The 27,658-nt window shown below is 37.1% G+C and overlaps 2 long non-coding RNA genes across 2 annotated transcripts; one reads left to right on the plus strand and one right to left on the minus strand.

Moving 5' to 3' along the window:
• Positions 1–15,312: 15,312 nt before the first annotated feature.
• On the minus strand, positions 15,313–23,053 carry LOC114303413 (uncharacterized). The gene is made up of 3 exons (XR_003643725.2): positions 22,919–23,053; positions 17,946–17,981; positions 15,313–15,874 (listed from the first exon to the last, which is right to left on the minus strand). It is a non-coding gene; the product is annotated as an uncharacterized LOC114303413 (long non-coding RNA).
• Positions 19,289–21,948, plus strand: LOC114303414 (uncharacterized). Its single transcript, XR_003643727.2, has 3 exons — positions 19,289–19,535; positions 21,085–21,153; positions 21,691–21,948. It is a non-coding gene; the product is annotated as an uncharacterized LOC114303414 (long non-coding RNA).
• Positions 23,054–27,658: the final 4,605 nt, after the last annotated feature.

Raw genomic sequence — 27,658 nt, forward strand, 5'->3', positions numbered from 1 at the left:
ATGGAGCATTGACACGTTGGTCCTATCTACACAATTCAAAACCCATCTTTCTGAAAACAAAACACTTGTACCAATTAATGCAACACATTTTTAATTGTTACCAAAAAAATCTTTTTTTAAAAAAAAGAAAAAAAGATTAAGGATGCTACACATCTCACTACCATCGGACTTTTGTCGAACTTCCACCATATAGTCACTGGAGGCTTACCGAAATGTTCAACATCTTCGGGAAATCTCCAGAGTATTTTTGGAGTGTTCTAGACGTCAAGAATGTCATCGAAGACTCATTGAAATGTCTAGAATATTGCCAAAAAAAAGAATAAATGGAGAAATTAGAGCCAAAAAAAAAAAGGAAGCAAAATCTGCTAAATTTGACAATCGGAAAAAAAACAAAAAAACAAAGAGAAGCACAACAACAAGAAACCACAACAATAGGAAAAAAAACATAAATTATTTTTCAATTTTTGTAGGGTTTAAACAAATAATTTCCAAATTGAAAAGTATTCTTTGAAATTGTAAAATTTTGCAATAAAAGCATGTTATGAAACTGCAAAATTTTACAGTTTTAAAGCATGTTATGAAACTACACAAATTTTGCAATTTTAAAACATGATTCATGTCAGTTTCCAAAAAATTGTAACTGGAAAGTTTTATAGTTTTCACCATCTGTAAGTAAAGCTCGAAAAAAAATTGTTCATAATTTGAAAATTTTCTCTATTAAAACAATAAAATAGAAGTATATAGTAGAGAAAAGAAGAAAAATGAGAGATCAAAGGAGAGAGATAGATATAGAGCAATGATTGTACTTCGACAACCATTTTTTATTTAGATCTAGTTAAATTTGATGTAAATCTACTCCAAATCTGAACAATCCGGTGAGTTTTATCTCGTGATCTTGGCCAGATTTAAGTAGATCTATGTTAAGAATATCGTCGGAAACTCATCTCCTTCGCCCTCAGTGAGGGTGAAGCAAGGAGTCGATGGTTGCCGATGAACCTTAATCAATGGTGATCACTAGTGAGTATAGAAAGAGAAAGAGAACAAAAAGGATGTGGTCGCTAGTCGCTGGTGAGTATATTAGAAAGAGAAAGAAAAAGAACAAAGATGCGTCTTAAGATTTTTTGGACTACAAAAAAAATTGTGGAAGACTACACATATTTCAAAGGGGACACGTGAGTAATTTTTTGCTTTTGGGTTTGGATTTAGCATGGTTTATTAATGGGCCTCGTGTTTTGAATCTGTTTAACCCATAGAGAACCAATCATAATGCAGGCCCGGTTTGTTCCAAATTGGGTTGCGTGACATAAAGTTTGGAATAATAAATACGTATTTATGGGCCGAACGTGCCAAACAAAATTCAGGATAGGCACAATTTCTTATTTTCCAGTCAGATTATTCTGCACCTAAAATTGACAGACTCAAGAGAAAAATAATGGGTCTCCAAAAATTTTGTCACTAGAAAAGTAAGAGCCAAAGAAAACCAATCGCTTTATTTATTTTTTGTCAGTATGTTTTTCATACCGTATTGTTTGTTTTGATTTTGGAAATTTTTATACTAATTTGTGGAAGTAAAAATTGTCGTACATATATTAATCGAGAGATCAACAAAGAATTGATCCACACCGTTCCGAATCTACAAAAAAAAATATAGTTAATGCCTCTCGACTTAATGCCTCCCGACCGGCGATTACCAGTTGAGGGACAATCCGACGATCAAGTTAGATAACATATATCTAAATGAGATTGAATAAGAAAAAGATTGGTTTTGGCATACCTCCCTCGGAGTTGAAAATTACATTCCTTGATATAGGTTAACATGCTACTCATTTTGTCTAATGAGCTTAAGCCACTAATTTGGTCCAATGAAAATGAATCACTTGTATGGCCTAAATCCCCTCTAATGCATGTACGTCAGAGCAATTTGGCAAGTTATATTGCAATGTAATATTTTATTACCTCAATTCTATTTTCATGTAGGCATTTAGTGGCCCACCTCATATGGGTTAATTTTTATCCCTCCACAATTGCCCCCAAGTTTTCACTTAAGTCAATCGAAGTGAGAAGAAGTGGAAACTTCTCTTATATCTGATAGACTCCTTTATCTTTGTTACTTTTGTAATCGAAAGAGTTTTTTGCCGTGTACTTGTCATAAACTGACTTTATTTTCCTTTGACTTGTATAATCTATACATTTTTCACGTGCTCTTCGATCTTTATGTGTGATGCCTCTAATTTTGCAATCATTTTGACATTGTCACTTATTTTCTGTATGTTATCTTTCTTGTTTTGCCAATATACTGCTTGTGATGACCCCACCATGTATAATAATTAGCATTTAATTAATTAAGAAATTTTGAATTTTAATTGTCCATTATTCTGATTTAATTTTGGGATTTATGAAAATTGTGGAGATTGATTTGTATATGATTCTATTGAGGATTTATTTTGGAATTAAGAATTGAAAGCCTAAGTGGCTCAAGAGAGTATAATTGGTGACTTGAATTATTTTAATTTCGAGTATCTAACCATATGAGAGTTTAATTAAATATTTAATCCAGCTTAGTAAAAATTAATATTCGATTAATTGAGTCTGAATTGGAATTCATTAAGTTATGGGCATTAAAAATTAAGATTATTATGAATTAAATTTATTTATGAGGTGTTCAATTTAAGTATGTAAATTATTGACGGAGATTTTCAGTTTGATTTGAATTGAAGGCATTAAAGATTTGGGAAACCAAAATTAATGATGGTAATAAGTTTAATTTGATATTTGGAGCCTTTTGGGAGTTTGATTAAAAAGCTGATTCAGATTGATAAATTTTAAATATAATTAATTGGGCCTTAATAGAAGTCAAATTAGATGCTTAAATTATGTAGAATTTGTGATTAGATATGATTAATTGAGTTAATTAGCATGAGAATTATACATAACTAATTAAAATCTAGAGACGATTAATTAAACTATTGGGTAATTATGTATTAAGTTAATTCCATTTATGATTCAAATTATAGAATTGTTTAGAAGGTGTAAGTGTGTACACGTGTTCTATTGTCAAGAATTGAGGTGCATGTGGATGTATATCTGATGAATTTAAGAGTATTGGATCATTCATTTGTTGTGCTAGAAAACTTTGAGAGTCTAGAGAGAGGGAATGAGAAACCCAAAGGATTGAAGAAATAGAGAAATCAAGGGAAACTCAAGAAATTGAAAGAGAATGAGAAGACCAAAGGGAAATCAACTATAATTTCTGAAATTAAAACTTAAGGTAAGAAAATTTATGCTCAATTTATATAGAATCTTTATCTTATACTTGAAATTAAGAAGAGTTTAAGATTACTTTATAGAATTTGTAAGAAATTGGGTTTTGAGTAAGAAATTGAGCTACATGCATGTTCATGGAATATAATTTGTAGTTTCATCAATTTTGAGTTTGATTTTGAAAGTTATAGTTAAATTAAGCCTTATAAATTACGTGCACAATGAAGTGTTTAGGAATTGAGCCATGCAATTTCATATTTTGAAGAGAAGAGGAAGAATTTTTTATGAAAATCAAGTTTATGAAAATTTGGAGTTAATCTTAAAATTAGATGAGGACGGCCGAAGGTGGAAGGTCGTCTGGGCAGCTGACCGGCAGAGGGACACCTCGTCCAGCGGGGTGATCAATCGTGAAGGTGGCCAACCGACTAGATAACCGACCGTGGAGGTGGCCGACCAACCGTAAAGGTGGCCAATCGACCAGTTGGCCGACCGTAAGGGTGATCGACCGTGGAGGTGGTTGACTGTGGATATGGCCGATCGACAGGCGATTGACCGTGCGGGTGGCCGATCAACTAGGTAGCCAACCGTGAGGGTGGCTGACCGCCTAGGTGGCTGACTATGGATGGGGTGAGTTGGCTCTTATGGCATTGATGGTACATGGGGCTCGATGTGCAAGAAGGCGCGTGATGATATAACGGGGGACAGACGTGAAGGAAAAGAAAGAGTTAGTGGTGGGAGAAGTAATCGAGGCCGTCCATGTGGCACAGCCTGGGTTGTTGATAGGAATTTTGAATCGTTTGTTGGAGGTGAAAAGGCTGGATATGTCGTATGATTTTTGGTATTTGTTTTTTGCATTTCCTCCACACTTGGCAAAATTGTTTTCAAACTAGCAAATTTCGACCGTGACCCTTGGAATACAAGAAAGCCTTGGGCGTTTGGACTTGTGCAATTTGCATACCTGATTGGGAAAAATCAATTTATTCCAAATTTCACCTCATTCCTCGCACCCGATTCCCTTATCTTTTACTTTGCTAACTTCCTTGCCCCTACAACCGAAGCTGTCTATAGGAACGTGAGTGAAATGGCGCAAGACAAAGCTCCTACCATGGCATCCGATGTGTTGGGAGAGGACGATAGAGTGGCCATGGGTGAGAAATACATAGTAGAAAGGTTAGAGGAGAGGAGGGGGAGCGACCGTCCTGACTCATTCCGTCGACGATGATCTTGGCCATCAAGCCAATTAGCCAAGTGGCGCTTGACCATTGGCATAACAAGGCAGACAAGTCTACTTTAACGGTTGAGGATTTAGAGGAAGTACGCAGTAAATATCAAGTTTCAGCGGATATGGGGTTGAGACTTCCAATAGCAATGGAGAGGGCGTCTAATGCGAGACCGATGGAGTTCGCGCTGTATGAAGAAGCACTCCATGGGGGTCTGAGATTGCCACTTCCACAACTAGCCATCGACGTGTTAAATCGATTAGAGGTGGCTTCAGGCCAATTAATACCGAACGCATGGAAGATCCTGTTCGTGTGTGCGATCTCGTGGCCGTGGGCGACCGATGAGGAAGTGATGTTTGTGGATGAGTTTTTCTCGTGCTACAAAGCTTTAGGCCAACAAGAGACATGGGTGATCCTGCAAGCAGTGACGGGAAAAGGGTTGGTAGCGGGGCTGCCCTCGTCCGTTAAGGGCTGGCGAACAAAATGGTTTTTCATATCGGCGAATGGTAAGGAGCTGAGTCCGTATGATCTGGAAGACTCTCGCCAAGTCATTGGAGCCAAAGTTAGATGTGGCGATTGAAAGAAGGGTGAGGCAAGTGAAGGAGTATAGAGAGAAAGAAGGGGTCAGATCGGATGACCTATTCAAGCCTTCGGCCTTGTTTGCCTTGAAATTGGGACCTGAGCCCGCAAGGGAGATCTTGTTCTTGAAAAGGTGAAGGCAATGAGGAAGGCCTAAGAGGCGGAAGACTAACGGGGTGTTGGCAGTGGCAAAGAAGTACAAGGAGAAGGAGTTGGGCCCCGCTCCTAAGCCGCTCGCAAAGAGGTTTATTCAGCCATTCCCAAAGGCTTGGTGGAATGGGATTGAGAGGCATTAGTACCGCTGAAAGTGCTTGTGGACCCTATCAAAGAGAGGAGCAAGGCAGAGGTGAAACAAGTCTTGAAGAAAATGGGACCACCAAAAGAGGGTAGGGAGGAGAGGAAATCAAAAAGGGGTAAGGGGGTGGGATCAACAGTGGAGGAGGTGGGAGTGACAAGGCCTGGGATGGCAATTGAAAGAGAAAAGGTAAACCATTCAGTTGTAGAGATGGTAGACCTGAAGGAAAATAAAGTGGAGCAGACTATTGATCGCCCCCTAGAACAAGAAGTAGAGGTGGGTAGAATGGAGCCAATAGTGGCCGCCCCCACAACAGAGGAAGATGAGGTGGCAGAGTAGGAGGTGGAAATGAGGCACCCCTCTCTAGCATAGGAAGGTGTTCCTAGAGTAAGTCCAACTGTGGGGACAATGGGCACTACTGTTCGCCACCTAAGTGTAGTGGTCGGTCGGTCATTGGCCAAAGGGGGGAGTCGGCCAAAATGACACGGACTATGCGAGCGACAGCAGAGCGCCTGTTGGGAACCATAAAAGATGCCGTTGTAAGGGATGTCTCCAGGTTCTGGGAGATTGAGCTTATGAGGGCCTTCTGCTCATCGTAAATGTAGTCCCTAACACTGGCAGCCGCTCTTCTAGTCAAGGGGTTGAGCATAAGAATGAAGGTAGAGCCCCTGAAGGCGCAGTTAGAGAGAGCTAGAGTAGAGAATGGGCAGTGGCAGAAAGTGGCATAAAGTGCCTGTGCTAAAGACCTTATGTATGCTGAGCGAGCCAAAAAGATGAAAGTGCTGGCAGTGGTGCAAGGGTTCATAGCTGAGTGAGCCATAGTGGATAAAACGGAAGTGGCTGCTGAGTTAGCAAGCGTGAGAGTTGAACTGTGCCAGGTTAAAATTGAATTAGAAGCTGTGCGCCATAAGGTAGTGTCGTTGGAGTTCAAAGTGGCTTCTAAACAGAAGAAGGGTAAGGAAGTGGAATAGGCTTGCACCACTGCCAAGGGTAGACTGCAGGAGGCCCTAACTAACAATGAAGAGTTACGTGAGGCAACACTAAAAGAGAAGGATGAGGTTGACGCACTAGTTGTGGAGTTAGAATGGGCGCTTAGTGCAGAAAGGAGAGCTGTAGAGGAGGAGAAGGGCGAAGTTGCAGTGCTAGCCAGAATCATGGCTTCTGAGAGGGCAGCTTACCCTGACCTCTATCGTGCGGCAGTGAAGTAGTTCAAGCAATAAACTGAGTACCAAATAATAGTGGACGCTGTTGTGACTAGGAACATAGCAAGGGAGGGGGAGGCAGGGCCATCAAATATAGGTGCTACCGAATTGGTGGAAGGGCAAATGAAGTCATAAATAATCCAGAACTTCTAACAGTCAGACTATTACCAGCATCTGTTGAGGGGGTACTGGGATAGCTGGTGGGCGAGTTTGAAGAAAAAGACAGAAAAGACCTTCCCAGGCATTGACTTCAACCTTGTGAAGCCAAGAGATGGAGACATCGCCAGCACTCCGCTGGACGAGGACATTGATGAAGAAGACTTGGTGTCTAGCGAAGAAGAAGGAGATGGAGGGGATGCGAGCTGAGCCATTGGGAGTGTAGTGTTGTGTTATTTGGTTTGTTTTTTTTTAATTTGTCTTTGTAAAAATGTATGAAAATTATAATTTGTAAGGTGATAATAAAGAAGTGTGTTTTTCAATTTTTGTTGAAGTTGCAATTTGTGAAAAATTTAAACATTTGATTGTCCCTTAAGTAGACTAATCTAGCATAATGAGGCTATTTAAAATAATAACTGGAGAGCCGACATTATGATTGAAGAACCTTCATAAGAATCCACTGACAGTGGAAGAGGAATTGAACCAAAAACGACCAGTATTTAGGGCAATATTTAGGCCAGTACTTAGGCCAATTTTTGGGCTCAGTCTGCCTGAGGGTCTGCATGCTCAGTCTAATTGAGGCCTTGAGGGCTCAGTCTGGTTGAGGCTTTGCATGCTCAGTTTGGCTGAGGGTTTGAGAGTTCAGTCTAGCTAAGCTCTTCATGTTCAGTCTGGCTGAGGCTTTGAAGGCTCTGTTTGGCTGAGGCTCTTCATACTCAGTCTAGCTACGGCTTTGAGGGCTCAGTCTGACTGAGGCTCTTCATGCTCAGTCTGGCTGAGGCTACGAGGGCTCAGTTTGGTTGGGCTCTTCATTCTCAGTCTGTCTGAGGCTTTGAGGGCTTAGGACTTGCAAAATATGAACACAGATAGTAAAAATAGGATGCCTTTTTCATTAATACAAAAGGCTGCCAAGGTCAGCTTTAGATATTTTGTCACGACCCCAACCTGTCCCTATAGGTTTAGCGTCGTAACCAGCCAGTAATCTGTAGGTTACATACAGCCTCAAAGACAATATTTCAAAATATTTAATTTTATCGAGGCCTAAAGCAGAAGCAAAACAAAAATGATGATGATGATGTCCATTGAGCTGTGTGTACATGATCAACTGCAGTAATTAAAATATTCTTAACACACTTTCATATATACATGTACAAAGACATATTTTATATCTCACACACTACATGATGGACTTTTAACAAAATACAAAGGTTAACCTAAGCTTGACAAAATAAAACAAAGCCTCTACACAAAGGCACTTCTTGGGTGGCTTGACAAAGAGGTGGACTCCGGGGCAAACTCTAATGTTAATTCTCCAATTGCCCACCTACACATATATTTTAAGAGTGAGTTAACGCCTAGTGAATAACACCAAAGTAAAGATGTTATACGAATGAGATGCTTAATTAAGTAATTCATATTTATACTTAATACATGTAAATCTAACTCAAAACAATTTTAAGTCCAATCCATCATGCTCAAGGCATATCAGAGGGGCAGAACGACCTCGGGTCCAAAGTATTCATTCACACAGAATGACCTCGGGTCCAAAATACTTGTCCAATGATATTACAGAATGGCCTCAGGCCCAATCATGACATAGAACGGCCTCGGGCCCAATCACATTACAGAACGATCTCAGGTCCATCATTTTCATATTCGTATCTATGTGCATATTCATATTCATGATCACGATCACATTCGTATTCAACAGCCTTAGGCCTATTTCGTGTCCTTGACACACATATCAGACGGCCTTGGGTCCATTTCATATCCTTAAAGAGCGACTTTTGGTCCATGTAATCAAATATACAGAACGACCTTTAGGCCTATTTCATATTCATTCAAAATGACCTTTAGTCCATTCAGGTGATTTCATACTTATCAATTTCATTATAGTGTTGCACAATTAGACGAATAGAATGCTCATTCATAGTTCGAATTCACAAGCCCATAACACTTATACATGAGCAGTATTCAAAAATAGCGTATATGAACATATCTTTACTAAAGTGTTACTCCCAGTGTTCAGATGCCTGGTTCACCCTTGTAGTTGACCCTACACAATTCATAACACACATAGAAATCGGGTCACAATACAATTTATTCCGTTCTTAACTGTTTAGTTCTCTTAGGCTTCTTTCTTACTCTTTTAATTCATTTATAATGCTCAATGTATGCCTAAGAGTGCTTAGAAACAAAAGAGAACGGAAATCGGGACATGAAACAGCTTTTCAAACTTTTCTGAAACAGGGTTCCTTGCTCGAACGCAACATTGGTCGCTCGAGTGGACCCCTTGGTTTGCAAAAATACTGGTTGCTTGCATTTTACGCTCGAGCGACAACTCCTCCGCTCGAGTGATAAAGTCAATTTATGGGTTTTCTAGAATGTTGTTTGTGCTTCAAAACATAACTTTAAATGATACAACTTACATGTTTTGTTCTATATATCAACCATACAACTTGTAACATGATATAATGTCAATTCTACAAGATTTGAAGCTCAAATCTCCAAGGACTCATCATACAAGCCCAAACAATTTCAAATTCATTTCCATAACTTCATAACTCATGCACATAATTTCTACATTTTCATAGATTGTGCATGCATGTGAAATGTAAACTCTAATTTCATCTCAAATGGTAGAAATGACACTCAAATTCATGAGATTCAACAAAATTATGTATGCATGTGTGATCTGGTGCCAAATTCTGCATTTTACAAAAATCATCTTTCTTTATTTTATGAAACATAAATTGAAACTATAAAGCCCTTTGTAGACGTCCCCCGAACGTCTTGGGAGGGAAATCCCGTTCTGTTCATATTGGGCTCACTACAGTTCAGACTCAAATTGTCACGGTTCTAAATCTGAACCAAAGAGTCCAAATCCGAAAAATCATTTTTGAAAACAGATTTTTTTGTAAAGAAGTGCCAAACATGGACTGCTTTGCCAGATACAGAGTCGCCACCTAAATATTTTATTTTGGGGGAATTTAGGAAACCCTGACTTGTTTGCCTAAGGCCACGTGTCCGTAATCACCAAAGTTGCCTCAGCTCGGGAACTTAGGTACGATTGGGGAAGGTCAGCTATGAGTACCCCCGCTCGCCCGATCCGAAGATCGGCCTCTACTAACCATGATATCTAGTTTTGAAAACATTATGTGCTCTTATTCTGGTTACTAGCCTAGAATTACTATGTGATGCGCGCAACAAAACAAATATAGACTGGGTCGCCTGAATTGGAACAAAGCATTTCGTGTTTGTTTTGAAAAACAGCTTGCTACTCGCAAGTAGGCTAAAATGCAGGTTTTGCCACCCTCAAGTGGGTTTAGAAAAGATGGTTTTGCCGCTATCTAGTGGGCTTAAAACTCACAGTTAATGCATTATTCCGATTCAGGTAATTCAACCTCCACCCACAGGCATTCAAGCAGTTATATCATATAAGCAAGTAGCCTCATGGTAAGCATACTGTCATGGCAACACTCACACGTATGCAAGATGCTAAAGCATAAATGCTTACCTAGTACTCCAAGCCAAAACAGAAACTAGTTAGTAATCAAATGCATGATCCTAGTTTATGTCAAGATGGCTAATGCAACACATGCAAAATGAAACTAAGATAGGCTCGACTATTCTAAGATGACATATGATGATGCTACAGCTAACACGTATTCAACTTGGAATTGAAATACAATGCAGTTAGTATGATGTGCCGAGCCCGGTGCATGCAAGACAAATGTATGGATGCACGCATGCATAGCATAAGGTATGCTAATTTAAATATGCCCTAATACTAACCATCTAAAGCAGGTAAGTAAAAAGGAGAAAGAAATGGGGTTGGAAGACACGCACACACGCACACACGCACGCACGCACACTTATTACACAATTGCCCTCACTCGGAGGGTCCGAAATAATAATACAGGCCGAATAATGAATTAACTCCTAGCTAATTAATTATTACAAAACTTCTAATTAATTAACAAATTAATTACAAAAAAAAGCCTAAATATGAAACTAAAGAGACCGCCGTAGCTCTGCCTCGGAATGCGTGGATGATGCATGCTTGACTCGCCTTGCTCGGAAACCCGGTACCATGCCACTGTTGCCTCTATTTACACTGCCTTACTCCTCTGAAAATTATGAAAGTTTCCAGGACCTTTCTGAATAACTCCCTGAGTGTTGTGGGATGCAACCGGCGATGATAGAGCATTACCGGTTATGAGAATGTGGCCATCAGCCAAAAATTGAACCACCGGCTGGACTTTGGTAGCCGGTCGGCGCTGTAAGTGGCTGGTCGGCCATTCCTTCCTGCAAAACCCTGTTTTGACAGCAGCAGAGGACAGACAGTGCATGGCATGGAAATTTCAAAGCAATGTGTGCATGGTCACTCTCCCAATCATGCTATGGACTCAAGGGAGTGTGGCCCTTGGTCCTCGGGCCACCAATCACGTATTTCGATGCATGATGGCCAAAGGCACCGAGCTTGCAAATCAATGTAAATGCATGCGACAAAACAAATGAATGCTTCATGCCCTATCATGTTGAGATCAATGGCATCGGCGATCGAGGGTTGAGACGTGTTTCATCACTTGGAGTACGAACACACCTCAACCCTCTTGCTTGGTTTGATACCCCAAACCAAGCAAAATGTAATGCATGTATGCAACATGGCTCAAACATGCGAAGTAGCTCAAGTATGCCATATGGGACTAGGGTAATGAACATGCCAAATGCAATGTGCTAAACATGCAAGATGCAATGCCATGCAATCTATCATGCAAGCTAGGATATGAAATGCAACTGGCTAAACAATATGCAAATGTGCAAACATGATACAATGCAAGCATGATACCAAAGCAATGCAACACATCAAACATGCGATTATATACAAAGATGGACTTAAACCGAGATGGGAAGGCCTCAGCCCATCCCAAAACAGTGGCCAAGAATACTAAAATAATGGTGCCAATCATGCAAAATAAACATGCCAACCGAAGGGCCTAAGACTAAGGCATGAAAGGCAGCTCTCAAGAACACTCAAAGGTGACAAAAATGGACATTAAATACTCATGTTAAACTCTGAAAAACATACAAAGGATGATGCCAAAACATGCTAGGGAATGGGGGCGAGATAGAAGACATTCAAGGCCACAAAGAAAGCATTACTCAACACCTACCCCAAGCAAACATGGCATGGATTTTTCCATGCAAAATAGAGTTTCATCATGCAAAAATGAGCCCCAAAAACCTTTGATATGGCAGCCCAAAGCCTCAAACACATAGGCATGCACAGAAGCCCCAAACATGGAGTATAAGACCACATCTCTTCAAGGCATTGAAAGGGTAACAAATGCAAGTATGTAAGCATAAAACATGAACTGAAATGGCATAATAAGTGACTCCAAATCACTGAAATAGCCCAACTAAAGCATGCTAATGACTCACACACCCAAGGCTCACAAGCCAAAATGCATGGAGGCTATACAAATCATGGCAAGCATGGCCAAATCAGTACCCAACAGACCTTAAGCATGACAAAATAATGCTAAAACCTTCTTGGAACCAAACCAAAATCATGCTAGAATGTCATCTCATAACATAATACATATTAGACCAAAACATGAGATTATAAGGCAAGCATATAATGCATGAAATGGACCATTAATCCGACCAAAAACAGTGATATAATATGACCAAATAACATCCAAAAACCTCTGAAATGGAGCCAAAAACAACTAAGCATGCATGCCACCCTTGTGAGCCAAAAAAAAATGAACAAATGAGAGACCAAGGGAGAGGGGTGTCCCTCTCCTATGCAAGACTTCAAGACCCCTTCACCACCACTGAAAATCCACTGGATTTCAGTGGTGAGAAGGCCAATACACAAAAGGTTCCAAAGCTCAACAAAAGAAGGCACAAAAGGGGCCAAACAAGGCCTAAGAGGGGGAAGTTGACCCCAAACACAAAAGAGACCTTAATAAAAGATCTTAAGCATGTAAATACAAGAATTTTTTCAGTTATACACAAAGCCTAAATCAGTATGCAAGATAGGTTAAAAACTAGTGTAAAAATGGGGAATATAAAGCAACTATGCTCACCCTTGAAGAACAGTGAGTCCAGCCCCCTTTTTTGATCAAAACCAACCCAAAACCTCCAAGAACAATCTCTCAACACCTCAAGAACCGAAGTATGGTGTAATACTATGTGTCATAGTGCAAAACTAAGAACAAAACATACTTTTGGACTCTCAAACACACACAAATGAGGAGAAAGAGTGAGATATAGAGAGAGAGTGGTTTATATATCAGATATATATGTATTATCTCTGGTTTTGCTTAACCTCTTCAAAGGAAGAGGAAGGTCCTCTTATATAGAGCAAGATGAAGGCTTGAAGCTTCTAAGAGAAGCTAAACAAAAGGGTCAAGGGGGTCAAGCTTCTCAAGGAAGCTAACCCAAAGGTCTAAACTTCTTGAGGAAGCTAAGACAAAGGGTCAAGCTTCCTCAAGAAGCTTGAGCAAAGGGTCCAAGCTTCTTGAGGAAGCTATGACCAAAAGGGTGCAATTCCTCCATACAGTGGAGGACAAATCCGTGCACTCTAGCTGGCACAGCTGGCATGCATAATGCCTGAAAAAGGCAAAAAGGTGGTACCAGCCAGAAAAGGAGTCCATCGGCCAAATAAATGGCCGGCCGACCACACAAAGAGCCGATACACCTAACAGAAGTGCCAACCGACCAAACATTTGGCCGATGGAAACAAAACAATGGCCGGTGGCCTCAAGCCCTGGCCGGTGAGGTTTGGGGATGGCCAGCAAGCCATTCCCTTCCCCCTCAAAAGCAAAACACAAGTGTTTGGTGCAAAACCAAACACAAAACAGACAAGCCGAGAGGTCTTGAGACAAGGCGCGTGGCCGAGACCTCCGAGAACTCAGGATGAACACGAACAGGGATGATCACCGAGTGTTCAAACGGTGACATCCACGTCTTGAAGACGGTAAAAAATGGGGTGTCTACACCGTTTCAAAAATATTTGCATGTATGAAATTTAATTCAAAATGAAACAAAACTTTGATTCTCAAATATAAATTATAATTTATTTCCATATTTGTTCAAATTTAAATTTAATTCATCTTCTTCATATCAAACCTTATTTCAAACCCACAAATTCTAAAACATGAATTGAACTTTCAAAATATAATCTCAAAACTTGGGTTCATGCATGACTTGTTTAAAACCACACAAACTCTTAATTAATCAAGAAAATATGATCAATTTTAAATCATTTATATCAAAACTCCTTTAATTTACAAATTGAACTCATTTGTTCATAAACCCCTTTAATTTAAATCTATGATGCATGTACAATTAGAGTATTAAGACTTGTAGGATTTGTTAATGCATGCAGAAATTAGATTCAATTCATGCATGATATTCCAAAATCAAACCCAAAATATTTAATGTCTAAATTAATTTCCATAATCATGAATCTAATTTAATTTCATCATCTTCTTGCTAATTTCTTTTCAATTACATTAAATTGAACCTAAAACTTTCTTAATTCATGAACGTAACTTCAAAACTCTCTTGATTTCAAGGTGTAGGGAGATTAATCTTTTAAATTAAAATTAGAATCCTTACCTAAAATTTTGATTTTGTAGAATTTCTTGAGCTCCTCTTACAATTGCTCTTCCTTCTTCCAATCTTTCACCCAAATATGGGTTTCTCTCTTTACACTCTTTGAGTTCTCTCTCTTTCTGAGCTCTCCAGCACCCTTCACAAGCCAAACCCTCTCTTTTTGACAAAAAGGCTCAACACAAGACACATATACACACACTCTCTCTTCGTGTAACACGTGCACATACTTGCACATTTCTTTGAGCTCCAACACAACACTTACATGCACACACACAGATTTCTTTGTGCACACACACATTTTTCAGCACGCACACACCCACACATCCTCAAATTCTAAATCATTCTATAATTCAATTTATGATTAAGATTAATTTAATTAAATAATACTTATCCTTAATAAATCTTGATTAGCATATAATTAAATTAATCATAACTAATGACAAATCCCACATAATTTAATTACTCTAATTTGACTTCCATTATAACCCAATTAATTATAGTATTTAAATTTATCATTCTAAATCAAAATTTTAATCGAACTCCCAAAAGGCTCAAAATATTAAATTAAACTTATTTTCATCCTCAATTTTGGCTTCCTAAATCATTAAGGCCTTCAATTTCGGATTAAACTTTAAAATCTTCGCCAATAAATTACATACTCAATTGAATATATCAATTGAATATCTCATAAATAAATTTAATTCATAATGACCTTAATTCCCGATTCTCATAACTTAATTAACTCCAATTCAAACCCAATTAATCAAATCTTAATTTTACAAATCTAAATCGAATATTTAATTAAACTCTCATACGGTCCGATACTCGAAATTAAAATAATCCAATTCTTCAATTATACTATTTTGAGCCATTTAGGCTTTCAATTTCGAATTCTAAAATAAATCTTTATTAAAATCAAATACGAATTAGACTCCAAAATTCTCATAAATCCCAAATTACCTTAGAATAACAACCAATTAGAATCCAAATCTCATTTATCAATTAAACATAAAATCACATACATAATGAGGTTGGCTTAATCTAAGGTTTAAGCTAATTAAGCTCAATTAATTCATTACAAATTGTAATTTTGCCAAATTTCACCATAGGCTTTAAAAATCATGCTAAACACAGATATGAAATCGGTTTTGGTTTTTGGCGTCTCTAAGGCTATAAATTTTCAGTTCAAGGTTCCAATTGCAACAAATTTTTTTTTCTACACCCAACAGTTATAAATTCATAATCATATAAGAACTCACATAATTAAACATACAAATTTATATCAAACACATAATCACATGTGTAATTAAGTTTATTGCTGGTTGGGTTATCACATTCTTCCATCCTTTAGGAAGTTTGGTCCTCCAAACTTGTATCGCTTGTACCGCAATCAAATTTTATAGTTTTGTCTCCTTCAATCTTTGTCTTCAAGTAGCATCCTTATCACTAAAATCTCACCATAGATGTTTAACTCATCATCATTATTTATAGATTAATAATCCAAATTGGCTTAGTCACCAGAAATTATCCTGTAATATAACGATGGACCTCATAGTTAGCTTCATAATATCAAAACATAAAATGCATTATTCATGAAACTCATATATTTTTGTTTAGCTATTCACATATCTGCAAATAATTCACATACTTCCCATATAATCAAGGGTCAATCTCAAATAATACCCATGACTATACTTCCTTGTTTCAAATGAATTCAAAATATTCTATCATTGACATTCACATACTTCAATTCCTTGATTCGATGGCCAGTGAACAATAACAAAGTAAAAGTTTTAATGAATAATGTCCATAACAATTCAGAAATCAGATTTCAAATCCTTTATCAAGTAAGAAAGATAGTCATGCTCGCACTCGTAATAAAAACAGAGTCGTATTCATGTTCATATTCAAATCATGTGTGGTACTTCTTTAAGCGTTACATATCACATTGGTCATGCTTATCAAGTCATCAAGTTCCATAATGGAACCTCTGGTATCAAGTATCATATAACATATGTAGGCCACAACATTGTTTCCCCCGGGCGAGGGCCTCATGACCATAAGCCACGATATTATCTTCCTTGGGCGAGGGCCTTTGCTAAGGATACCGTAAACACATTTCAAGGAATTGGGCCATCATTCATGTAATCTCAAATAGCATTTCATAAAACAAGTCGTATTATTTTAGTTAGAAAATACTTATAATCAAACATAGCTTTACGGAGTTGTTACTCACAGATAGTGACTCATAATTCATATACCCTGAATAGCAAGAGATTAGTGCCAATGATGTTCATGATCTAACTCGTTTGTTAAAAAAAAAAAAGCACAACATTTCATTGCTGATAGTCACTTGGAGTCCTCAAATTAGATTATGTATTTGATACAATATTGATAACTAATTTGAATTCTTCGTCCACAAATTCTTTGACTATAATAATTTGGATATTTGTTCTCATGCAATTCATGAGTCATCTGGTCAAATAAGCCCCATTTACTCCATTGGTTCTACAAGAAAAACATTTAATCTAAGAAGTCAAAGACAACTCACTTAGTTGTATGATTAACATTCACTTAATAGACAGAAGGTCCATTCACATTCTAGGGTCCATATCGGGGTTTTGGGTCATATTCATGGTACAACATTCCCAAATAATATGACTCTGAATAACAAGGCAGCATTTATTACATAATTATATTTCCAATGATACATTCAATGTATAACAATTGGTTCAAAATGAGAAAACGGACCATGAGTCGATTAATGTATAGACATTTTTGCTCACAATTAGTTTAGATGCTCAAATTAACAATTTCATTTTATTTATCTTAACAATCTCATACTAGGTCCCAAATGCCCAAGTAGATTTATCAATTCAAACATTTATAAAGATGTCATTCTAATTCAAGACTTTTTACATTCACTAAACATATTCTTATTGATCACTTTATTAAGTACTGACCTTCATTCTGATTAAGTGACTTGAGACATCATTTTGCTCTTGGGCAATCTTGCAGCCGATGTCCTATTGCTTCACATTCGAAGCACGCTCCCGTAAGTTGATGACATAATTGTCTATGAGGCTTATGACACGTTGGACCTATTGGGGCAGTTCTACGCTTCTACCGTCTTGTTTAGAACCATTTGTCTTTCTAACCACAAAACTCTTAGACTTACTCTTTGATTCCTGTTTTGATTTCCCACCTAACTTCTTTTTCTGAATTTGCACAATATCATAAATTGCATAGCTTTTACCTTATTCTCTAACACTTCTTCTATTTTGTCTAATCGTTTTGATAAAGATGCAATCTCCACTTCATTCTTATTTTTCACCATTGGGCCTATTTCATATCCTTACAAAACGACCTTTGGTTTATGTAATCAAATATACAGAACGGCCTTTAGGCCCATTTCATATTCATTCAAAATGACCTTTGGTCCATTCAGTTGATTGCATACTTACCAATTTCATTATAGTCTTGCACAATCAGACGAATAGAATGCCCATTCATAATTCAAATTCACAAGCCCAGAACACTTACACGAGCAATATTTAAAAATAGTGTATATGAACATATCTTTACTAAAGTGTTACTCACAGTGTTCAGATGCCTGGTTCAACCTTGTAGTTGACCCTACACAATTCATAACACACATAGAAAGCGGGTCACAATACAATTTATTCCGTTCTTAACTTGTTTAGTTCTCTTAGGCTTCTTTCTTACTCTTTTAATTCATTTATAATGCTCAATGTATGCCTAAGAGTGCTTAGAAATAAAAGAGAACAGAAATCGGGACATGAAACAGTTTTTCAAACTTTTTTGAAACAGGGTTCCTCACTCAAACGACACATTGGTCGCTCGAGTGGACCCTTTGGTTCGCAAAAATACTGGTTGCTTGCATTTTATGCTCAAGCGACAACTTCTCTGCTCGAGCGATGAAGTCGCTTTATGGATTTTTCTAGAATGTTGTTTATGCTTCAAAACATAACTTTAAATGATACAAATTACATATTTTGTCCTATATATCAACCATATAACTTGTAACATGATAGAATGCCAATTCTACAAGATTTGAAGCTCAAATCTCCAAGGATACATCATACAAGCCCAAACAATTTCAAATTCATTTCCATAACTTCATAACTCATGCACATAATGTAACAACCCCACCACGCACAATGATTAGCACTTAATTAATTAAGGAGATTTGAAATTCAATTGCCAATTATTCTAATTTAATCTGGGATTTACGAAAATTATGGAGATTGATTCATATATGATTCCATTGAGGATTTATCTTGGAATTAGAAATTGAAAGCCTAAATGGCTCGAGGAAGTACAAATGGTGATTTGAATTATTTTAATTTCGAGTACCGGATCATATGGGAGTTTAATTAAATATTCGATTCAGATTTATAAAATTGAGATTTGATTAATTGGGTCTGAAATGGAGTTAATTAAGTTATACGAAGTAGGAATTAAGATTATTATGAATTAAATTCATTTATGTGGTGCCTAATTTGAATATGTAATTTTTTGACGAAATTTTTAGTTTGATCAGAAATTGAAGGCTTAAATGATTTAATAAACCAAAATTGAGGATGTAAATAAGTTTAATTTAATATTTGGAACCCTTTGGGAGTTTGATTAAAAATTTGATTCAAAATGGTAGATTTAATATAATTAATTGGGCTCTAAAAAAGTCAAATTAGACAAATTAAATTATGTGGAATTTATGATTAGTTGTAATTAATTTAATTATGTGTTAATTAAGATTTATTAAGACTAAGTGTTATTTAAATTAAGCTAATCTTATTCATGAATTAAATTAAGAAAGAATCTAGAATTGTGAGTGTGTGTGGGTGTGGAGAGAAACCTGTGTGGGTGTGCTGAGAATTCTGGTCATACAAGTGTGTGTATACGTGTGATGTTGAGACAAAGGTGTGTGTGTGCTGGTGAGTTCTAAAATCAATGAGAACAAAAGAAAAACAAAAAGAAAAAGGTGAACTCAATATGTTGAATAGGAATTAATGGAAGCAAGAAGAACCGAGAGACAGAGTTAGCTGCTGGAAATCCAACTCAGGAGTTCAAGAAGAAGAAGAAATAAGGAAGGAAAAGCTACGAAAGGTGTGGAATTAAAGGGGAGTTCAAGAATTTATCATAGATTCATCAAATTCAAGAGTTTAGGTAAGAAATTCAAGCTTAATCCTTATAGATTGATTACTTAACAACAAAAATCAAGAAGTAAATGGGTTTAATTTCATGGAAATAGAAAAAATTAAGAAAAGAATGAAGAAAATTTGAGTTAGGTTTGATAATTAAGAAATTGATGTTGTAATTTAATATTTGAGTTTGATCTTTGTCATCCTTTATAAATTTGAAGGTTATCCTTACATGCATTGTGAATCTTCAAAATTTTAGAATTTAATTCACATTTTAAAGTTTATGAGTTTGATTGTGATATAAATTAAGAAGTCAAATTATAGTTTGAGCTTGATAATGGAGAATTGGTTGGATTTTGATAAGTGTTTTATACATGCATCATGAATTTTGAAGAATTTAAGATAATCAATTTCATGTTTTGAAGAAAAGAAGGAAGAAATTTTATAAAAATCAAGTTTATGGAAATTTGGGATTAATCCTAAAGTTAGACAATGTTTTGATTTTATTATGAAAGATAGGAATTGGTTTAATTTTAATTTTGAATCCATGCATGTAATTCAAATTAAAAGTTTTATTCAAATTGAACATATTTTGAAACATCTGTAATTAAGTTTTGGGTTAAAAAGTATGAGTTTATGAAGAATGAGATTAATTTTATATTAAAGGAGTTTTGATGTCAATGGTTTAAAATTGGTCAAGTTTTCTTAATTATTTAAGAGTTTGTATTATTTTAGACAAGCTATGTTAAACTTAAGTTTTGAAATTATATTTTGAAAGCTTAATTCATATTTTAGAACTTATAAGATTGAAATTGGGTTTGATATGGATGAAACGAATAAAATTTAAATTTAGACAAATATGGAAATAAATTATAATTTATATTTGAGAATCAAAACTTAATTTGATTTTGACTTAAATTTCATACATGCAAATATTGTTGAAAGGGCCTTATAGATTCAATTTTAAATTTCATTAAACAAATATATGTAATTGGGAATCTTTTTGCATATTCGAGTGAGTTATGCATGAATTTGGAGCCTTGGTAATGTGTATTGAAGTTTAAATAACGTTATGGGAAACCCAGAATTCGTCACCGTCGCTCGAGCAAAGAAGTTGTCACTCGAGCGTAGAATGCAAGCAACCAGTATTTTTGCAGACCAAGGGGTCCGCTCGAGCGACCAATGTTGCGCTCAAGCGAAAAGTCCTATTTCAAAAAATTTTAAAAAGTCATTTTATATTTCGATTTTCGTTCTCTTTCACTTCCAAGCATTCTTAGGCAAGAATTATGACTCAACAAGATTGATAAACTACCAATCAACATAAATTAGTTGGTTAAAGAATGAGTCATTGACTTAGTAATAATTGATTAAGAAGTCAAGTAAGAAATTGGTTTACTTAAAAAAGAATAATTTAACAATGAAAGTATATGTGAAACGAGAACCCGATTCGTTTGAATAAAGAAAAAATAAGCGTAGTAGACCTTCGGATTATTAAAACAAAAGACAAGAAAAGTTAAGTTTGATCAAGGAATTAATATTGTGTTTCAATGTGTATATGTTATGGGTTTGTGTAGGTCACGCACTATCGTTTGCCTGATCTATCTGATTTGTTTGTACTATCTGGTCTGCTAGCGAAGCCATCAGTGAGTAATAACTCTGTAAAGTTATGTTTAACTTTAATTATTTTCTGATGCTATGAAATGATCAGTTTTCTGAAATGTGATGTTTTGTATGAATGAATGATTGTCCAAATTTCTAAAATATATTCGTGGCCCTTGCCGGAGGGTAAAGATACCGTGGTCTCATGGCCCTTACCCGGGGGTAATAATGCTGTGGTCTCAATGCTCTTTCCCGGGGGTAATGATACCGTGGCTCAAGTATGATTCAAGCTTCCCCGGTACCGGAGGTTCCTTAATGGAACTGACAAGCATGATAACGCTAATGGATGTACCATGTATGATTAAGCATGAACTCTGATTTTTGTATATGATTTGAATAAGAATATGAATATGAACCTGTTTTGATTGAAATCTGAATATGCATAAGACTCTATTTCTGAGAAGAATCTATTTTTGATATGAACTTTAATTTCTGACTCTGTGATGGACATCATTCATTAAAACCCTTTACTTTGTTATTATTCACTGGACTCCAGCTCACCGTATTATTTATGTATGTAGGTGATCAGACGTGTAACCAGGCCTAGAGCTTCTGCTTGGACTTTGTTTTGTCAGCCAACCTATGTGCCTCCCGTGGAGGTTCTGGATATGTCAAGTGATTATGGTTATGTGATTAAAGTTTAAGTTTTGTTTTCTTGATTGGTTAAACAAGTTTTTGTTTATTTTGTAAATAGGGCTAAGTTCTTTTTTGTCTAGCTAATATATAAATGATGATGTGTAAAATGAATGTAAAGTTTAAAATTTTTCTGTCTTATACAAGTCTGCACAGCTCAATGGACGTTATATATTTGCTATTTACTTTTGCTAGCCCCTAATATTATGTTAATCTGTCTCGGAGGCCTTCGGTAATCGCAGGATTAATGGCCGGTTACGATGCAAAACCTATAGGGGCGGGTTTGGGTCGTGATACATAAATTCTACATTTTCATGGATTGTGCATGCATGTGAAATGTAGACTCTAATTTCATCTCAAATGATAGAAATGACACTCAAATTTATGAGATTCAACAAAATTATGTACGCATATGTGATTTGGTGCCAAATTCTCCATTTTTCAAAAATCATCTTTCTTTATTTTATGAAACATAAATTGAAGCTATAAAGCCCTTTAAAAAATATTTGCATGTATGAAATTTAATTCAAAATCAAACTAATCTTTGATTCTCAAATATAAACTACAATTTATTTCTATATTTGTTCAAATTTAAATTTAATTCATGTTCTTCATATCAAACCTTATTTCAAACCCACAAATTCTAAAACATGAATTGAACTTTCAAAATATAATCTCAAAACTTGGGTTCATACATGACTTGTCTAAAACCACACAAACTCTTAATTAAACAAGAAAATATGATCAATTTTAAATTATTTATATCAAAACTCTTTTAATTTACAAATTAAACTCATTTGTTCATAAACTCTCCTTTAATTTAAATCTATGATGCATGTACAATTAGAGTATTAAGACTTATAGGATTTGTCCATGCATGTAGAAATTAGATTCAATTCATGCATGATATTCCAAAATCAAACCCAAAATAATTAATGTCTAAATTAATTTCCATAATCATGAATCTAATTTAATTTCATTATCTTCTTGCTAATTTCTTTTCAATTACATAAAATTGAACCTAAAACTTTCTTAATTCATGAACATAACTTCAAAACTCTCTTGATTTCAAGGTGTAGGGAGATTAATCTTTTAAATCAAACTTAGAATCCTTACCTAAAATTTTGATTTTGTAGAATTTCTTGAGCTCCTCTTACAATTGCTCTTCCTTCTTCCAATCTTTCACCCAAATATGGGTTTCTCTCTCTACACTCTTTGAGTTCTCTCTCTTTCTAAGCTCTCCAGCACCCTCTTTTTTTGACAAAAAGGCTCAACACAAGACACATATACACACTCTCTCTCTTCGTGTAACACGTGCACATACTTGCACATTTCTTTGAGCTCCAACACAACACTTACATGCACACACACAGATTTCTCTGTGCACACACACATTTCTCAGCACGTACACACCCACATATCCTCAAATTCTAAATCATTCTATAATTCAATTTATGATTAAGATTAATTTAATTAAATAATACTTATCCTTAATAAATCTTGATTAGCATATAATTAAATTAATCATAACTAATGACAAATTCCACATAATTTAATTACTCTAATTTGACTTCCATTATAGCCCAATTAATTATATTTAAATTTATCATTCTAAATCAAATTTTTAATCGAACTCCCAAAAGGCTCAAAATATTAAATTAAACTTATTTCCATCCTCAATTTTGTCTTCCTAAATCATTAGGCCTTCAATTTCGGATTAAACTTTAAAATCTTCGCCAATAAATTACATACTCAATTGAATACATTAATTGAATATCTCATAAATAAATTTAATTCATAATAACCTTAATTCTCAATTCTCATAACTTAATTAACTCCAATTCAAACCCAATTAATCAAATCTCAATTTTACAAATCTAAATCGAATATTTAATTAAACTCCCATACGGTCCGATACGCGAAATTAAAATAATTCAATTCTCCAATTATACTCTCTTGAGCCATTTAGGCTTTCAATTTTGAATTCCAAAATAAATCTTTATCAAAATCAAATACGAATCAAACTCCAAAATTCTTATAAATTCCAAATTATCTTAGAATAACAATCAATTAGAATCCAAATCTCATTAATCAATTAAACATAAAATCACATACATAATAAGGTTGGCTTAATCTAAGGTTTAAGCTAATTAAGCTCAAATAATTGATTACAAATCGTAATTTTGCCAAATTTCACCGTAGGCTCTAAAAATCATGCTAAACACAGATATGAAATTGGTTTTGGTTTCTGGCATCTCTAAGGTTATAAATTTTCAGTTCAAGGTTCCAATTGCAACAGATTTTTTTTTCCCTACACCCAACAGTTATAAATTCATAGTCATATAAGAACTCACATAATTAAACATACAAATTTATATCAAACACATAATCACATGCGTAATTAAGTTTATTACAGGTTGGGTTATTACACATTTGCTTGCATTTGGAAAAGACAAAATACAATAAGTAACTGGAATTGAATAAGATGGGGGAACAAACGAAGAATCATTTTAGTAGTAATATTGCTTCAAGTGTTCGACGTTCCATGGATGGTGAAGATCTCTACCCTCCGTGTCTTGCAAACGGTAAGTACCTTGGCATGGTTTATATTTGACGATGTAAGGTTCTTCCCACTTAGTTGCTCGTTTGCCTTCTGCTGGGTTTTTAGTGGCCAAAGTTGCTTCTTTTAAGACTAGGTCTCCTACGACAAAAACTGTAGGTTGGACTTTGCTGTTATAGTGTTGTCGCATCCGTTGCTAGTAGGAAGCTAATTTGACTGCGGCTAACTCTTGGACTTCTTCGATGAGGTCGAGGTCGACCCTTAGTAGCTCTTCATTGAGTTTTGGGTTCCGATGCATGACTCGAGGGGTCAGCAAGCCAATCTCCATAGGAATGACTACTTCGGCACCGTATGTTAAGTAGAAGGGGGTCTCCCCTATGGGGGTTCGTGCCGTCGTCCGATATGCCTAGAGTATATTCGGCAACTCTTTTGCCCAGAGACCTTTGGCAGCTTTTAGCTTGGTCTTGATGATTTTTAACAAAGAATGGTTGGTGACTTCAACCTGGCCGTTAGTTTAGGGATGACCGGGGAAGGAAAAACAAGTTTTAATGTTGAGCTCTTCACAGAATTCCCTGAATTTGGCATTGTCAAGCTGTTTACCATTGTCTGAGACGATCGCCTAAAGACCCCGAATCGACATGCAATAGACTGCCAAATGAATCTGGTGGTATTACGCTCAGTAATCTTGGCAAGGGGTTCTGTTTCCACCCACTTAGTGAAGTAGTCAGTGGTGACCACGGTGAACTTAACTTGGCCTTTGTCGATCGACAAGGGGCCTACCGGGTCAATTCCCCATTTGGTGAAGGGATAAAGACTGCTAAGCGTGATCAGCTCTGTTGGGGGAGCGTGAGGTGTGTTGGCGAAGTGTTGGCATTTGTTGTACTTAAGTACAAATACGATGGCATCTTGGTTGAGTATAGGCCAAAAGTAACCCATGCGAAGGATCTTATGAGCCATTGATCGTCCCCCAAAATGGTTTCCACAAACCCCTTCATGTATTTCTCTCATAACATAGGTGGCCTAGGTAGTGTTTAAACACCAGAGGTATGGTCGTGAGAACCCTCGCTTGTATAAGATGTCCTCAATGATGATGTAGTTGGCCAACCGGGCTTTAACCTTGTCTGTTTCCTTCTTATCTCCTGGTAATGTTCCTTGCTCAAGGAATTAGATAATGTCTTGTGCCCATGGGATATGTTCGTTCTCAAGTAGGTTGAGCTCTTGCGAATCACTTGTGATGGCTAGGTGTGCTAAGTAGTCTATTCTAACTCCGCGACTGAGGTCTGACATATCTGTCGAGGCCAATTAGGCCATTTTGTTGGCCTGGGAATTCTCTGGCCGTGGGATGTGTTTGATGTGTTTGGCCTGGGAATTTCATTTTTTCATCCTTTGTGTCGAAATCTCCATTTATTAGCCCAATGACCAGTTGGGAATCCCTAAATACTTGGATGCGATCCACCCCAATGTCTTTAGCTAACCTAAGGCCTGCTATCAAAGCTTCGTACTCTGCCTCATTATTATTGGCTGCGAATTGGAAACGAAGGGCACATTTGAGATCTTCCTCTTCTGGGGTGGTGAGGATTAGCCCAGCCCTCCTTCCCTTTTTTCTGGATGAGCCATCAATGTTTAGAGTCCAGGAATGAGGGTCGATTTCATCAAGAGTTGTGCTGACTGGAGGAAGAGGCCTAGGAGGGTCGACATTGGTGAACTTTAGGATGAAATCCACGATGGCTTGTCATTTGATCGCTATGCAGGGTCCGTAGGAGATTTCATACTAGCTGAGTTCGATTGACCACTACATAAGTCTCCCAGAGGATTTCGACTGCTGCATGACTTTCTTCAAGGGTTGGTAAGTGAGAACGGCTATGGAGTGGGCTTGAAAGTATGGTCGAAGGCGCCTTAAGGCGATGACTAGGGCGAGTGCTAATTTCTCCAATAGGGAGTATTTCTGTTCTGCTCCCCTGAGTGCGTGGTTGATGTAGTAAATCGGGCGTTGGACCGAGTCTTCTTCTCTAATTAGGGCGACACTGAACGCAGTGTGGGAAACGACCAAATAGAGGAAGAGAGTTTTCCTTGGAAGTGCTTGGGAGAGGAGAAGGGAGTTGGCCATACACTGTTTCAGTTGTTGGAATGCCTCTTTATATTCGGCGTTCCAAATGAAAGCTTTCCTCAGTACCTTAAAGAATGGGAGGCACTTGTCAGTTGCTCTTGAGATGAAACGGTTGAGAGTGGCTACTTATTCTGCCAGTGAGCCGTTGAACCTCTCTGACAGTTGTGGAAGACCGCATTTCGGTTAAGGCATTCATTTTCTCTAGATTGGCTTCGATTCCCCTGTGGCTAACCATAAAACCCAAGAATTTGCCGGATCCAACACCAAAGGCACATTTCTCTAGGTTCAGCTTCATTTGGTACCTACGCAAGGTCTAGAAGGTTTCACGTAGATCTTATAGGTGATTTAAAGTTCACTTGATTTTAACGAGCATGTCATCAACGTAGACCTCAACATTTCGGCTGATCTGGTCTTTGAACATAGCGTTGACCAAGCGCTGGTAGGTGGCCCTCGCGTTCTTTAGCCCAAAAGGCATCATGCGGTAATGGTAAATTCCTCTGTTTGTAACGAAAGACGTGTTTTCTTGGTCGGCTGCATGCATTAGGATCTGATTATAGCCCGAAAAGGCGTGCATGAAGCTAAGCATTTTATAGCTTGCCGTCGTATCGACTAAAAGATCTATCCGGGGTAACGGGTAGCTATCCTTCGGACAAGCGCGGTTGAGGTCGGAGTAATCCATGTAGAGTCGTCATTTGCCATTGTGCTTGCAAACCAAAACCACATTGGATAACCACTTCGAATAGTCCACATTTTGAACAAACTTGGCTTGCAACAATTTATCCACTTCATTAGCGATGAGGTTGTTGAGCTCTAGATGAAAAATGCGTTGCTTTTAGAGGATCGGTCGGAATTAGGGCTCGATGCTAAGGCGGTGAGTGATAGTAGAGGGGTCGATCTAGGCATATCGGTGTGGGTCCAGGCAAAGACATCCTTGTGTTCAGTGAGGAGAGCTATAAGGCCGGCTTTAGCTTGAGGGCTCAGCTGTCTGTCGATTTTAGCTGTTTTCGTGGGTCTGAGAAGGAAATGGGTACTTCAACTAACTCCTCCATTAGTTCCCCCCGAATCAACTTCTCTTCGTCCCTACCGTTAAGGCCCTCAATGATCATAGCCTCCCTTGTCTTGACCTTTTTTAATGAGGCTACGTAACACTCTATGGCTATTGTCTGCTCGCCTCTCATAGTGCCGATCC

Source organism: Camellia sinensis, chromosome 1 (assembly GCF_055761805.1).
Source record: "Camellia sinensis isolate YWXY chromosome 1, ASM5576180v1, whole genome shotgun sequence".
Taxonomy (NCBI): Eukaryota; Viridiplantae; Streptophyta; class Magnoliopsida; order Ericales; family Theaceae; genus Camellia; species Camellia sinensis.